This window comes from Octodon degus, unplaced genomic scaffold, assembly GCF_000260255.1.
Source record: "Octodon degus isolate 3935 unplaced genomic scaffold, OctDeg1.0 scaffold00098, whole genome shotgun sequence".
NCBI lineage: Eukaryota > Metazoa > Chordata > Mammalia > Rodentia > Octodontidae > Octodon > Octodon degus.
In genome coordinates, this window is record NW_004524674.1 from 4,973,690 (window position 1) to 4,976,240 (window position 2,551).

Consider the following 2,551-nt stretch of genomic DNA (forward strand, 5'->3'; position numbering starts at 1 on the left):
AAAGAAAATTACTTGGGGGATATCTGGTTGTCAGCAGTGGTGTGTAAAAGTATACAAAAACATTTTTGTTCTTTTTGGTGCTGGGAGTGGAATACAGGATCTTATACAATGCTAAGCAAGTGTTCTACCTCTGAGCCACACCCTCCGCCCCTTTTTGTTCTTTTAGCACTCTAGAAGCAATGTCTAAGATGTCCCAGGTTGGTTGCAACTGCTGATTCCTAGCAGAAAACAGATGAAATCTCTCTCTAGAGTAAATAGGATTCCTAGATTAAGATCAATAATACATGATCTCACCACCATGACTCACTAGACATACAAGGAAATAATCAACCATGAGCGAGACTCTACAGAAACAACAACCATAGATTTAGATCTATGAGGATATAAATATTGGAATCTTAAAAAAAAAAGTTGGGCATGGTAGTGCATATGTGTAATCCCAACTGCTTAGGAATTTGAGACAGAAGAATCACAAATTTTAGGCAACTTAGTGTTCTAGGCACTTAGTGAAATACTATGTTGTGAGACAGGATCTCGATATGTAGTTCAGGCTGAACTTGGACTTACTATGTAGTCCAGTCTAGTCTCAAATTCGAGGCAATCTTTCTGCCTCAACCTCCTAAGTGCTGGGATTACATGTGTGTGCTACTTGGCTGAAACCCTGTTTTAAATAAAATTTTAAAAGGAATAGGTAGGGCTGGAGAGATGGCTCAGTGGTCTAAAGCACATACTTGAAACAAGCTTGGCAAAGTACAGGGACCACGCGGGTCAATCCCCCAGCACCACATGCCAGCCAGCCCCGCCCCCTGGTGGGCTGAGCTGGCCACACACAAACACAATAAATAAATGTAATAAATAAAAATAAATGAATAATTAAAAAAAAATTTAAAAAAAAAAAGGAATAGGTAAAGTTAGGCATGATAGCATGCCCTGGATCACAAGTTCAAGCCTTCAAAGCCAAATACATTGACTTAATGAGACACTATCTCAAAAATAAATAAATAAGTAAATTAATTAATTAATTAATTAATGCTGTGGAGGTCCCTTAGTGCAAAAGCCCTGGCTCAGTTCTTAGTGACAGAGCACTAGTTTACCAGGCATGAGGCCCTGGGTTTCAGCAATAGTACCAAAAAACCCAAACTATGAATTATTTTTTTTTTTAAATTTTGATGAATTTAGTACAGGGTCTATAGGGTCTCACTACACAGATCAAACTTGTAATGATCCTCCTGTTTTCAGCCTCCCAATCCCTGGGATTATAGGCATGCACCACCATGCCCAGTCTCAGTTGCCATCTCAGCATGCCCCAGGGGCAGGGCCAACATGGCATGCCTGGGATCAAACCTGGTCCTGTACCTGTCTAAGCAGGCACATTAGTCCGCTGAGCTATCTGGCCGGCTCTTGATGATTTTTTTTTTTTTTAAGGTGGGCTTCCGCCAGGGAGATAGCTCAGTAGAATAAGCACCTGACTGGTAAGGGCAGGGTCCTGAGTTCAATCCCTGGTACTGCAAAAATAAATAAATAAAATTAAAAATAAATAAGTAAAAATTAAAAAAAAATTAAAGGTGAGCTGGGAGATAGCTCAGTGGAATAAGTGCTTGCCTGGCATGCGTAAAGTTCTAAGTTTGATCCCTGCTACCACCAAAATAAAATAAATAAATAATTTTTTTAAAAAAAGGTGGACTATGGGGGAGGCTGAGCTTGAGCAATTTAGGGAGAACTCTCAAAAGAGAAAACTGAGAAAGTGCTAGGGACACAGCCTGGTATGAGGGTCATGGGTTCAGTTCCCCGTGCAGCCAGAAAAAAAGGAAGATAAAGTAAAGTAAAACATGAAAAAGTAACATAAAACTATTTTTAAAAATGAAGGGGGGTGGGGCTGGGGAGATGTCTCAGTGGAATAAGTGTTTCCCTGGCAAGCGCAAGGGCCTGAGTTCAATCCCCGGTTCCGCAAAAAAAAAAAAAAAAAAAATGAAGGCGGGGGGAAGAACTCATAAAAATGTTGGGTTGGGCCCGGGGAGATAGCTCAGTAGAATAAGTGCTTGCCTGGCAAGCACAAGGGCCTGAGTTCAATACATTGTTCCTCAAAAAATAAATAATAATAAATGACCAGAGAGCCAGGTATGGTGGATCATACCTGTAACCCTAGCACTTGGGAGGCTAAGGCAGGATGATCTGAGTTTGAAGCCAGCTTGGGCTACATAGTGAGTTCAAGGCTAGACTAGCTGTTTCTTAAATTACATACTTAAGAAATGGACGATTTATTCAATGCCAATTATACCTCAAGAAAGCTGTTTTTTTGTTTGTTTGGTTGTTTTAAGACTTCCTTGGATAAAGAGTCTGCCTATCATCAGGGTACTAGATTTAAAAATGTATTGATATAGGGCCGTGGAGATGGCTCAGTGGAATAAGTGCTTCCCTGGCAAGTGCAAGGGACTGAGTTCAATCCCTGGTTCTGCAAAAAAAAAAAAAAAAAAAAGTATTGATATAAACTGAGACTAGTGATGTACATTGGTAATGCCAGCACTCTGGGAAGCTGAGCCAAGAAGATTAC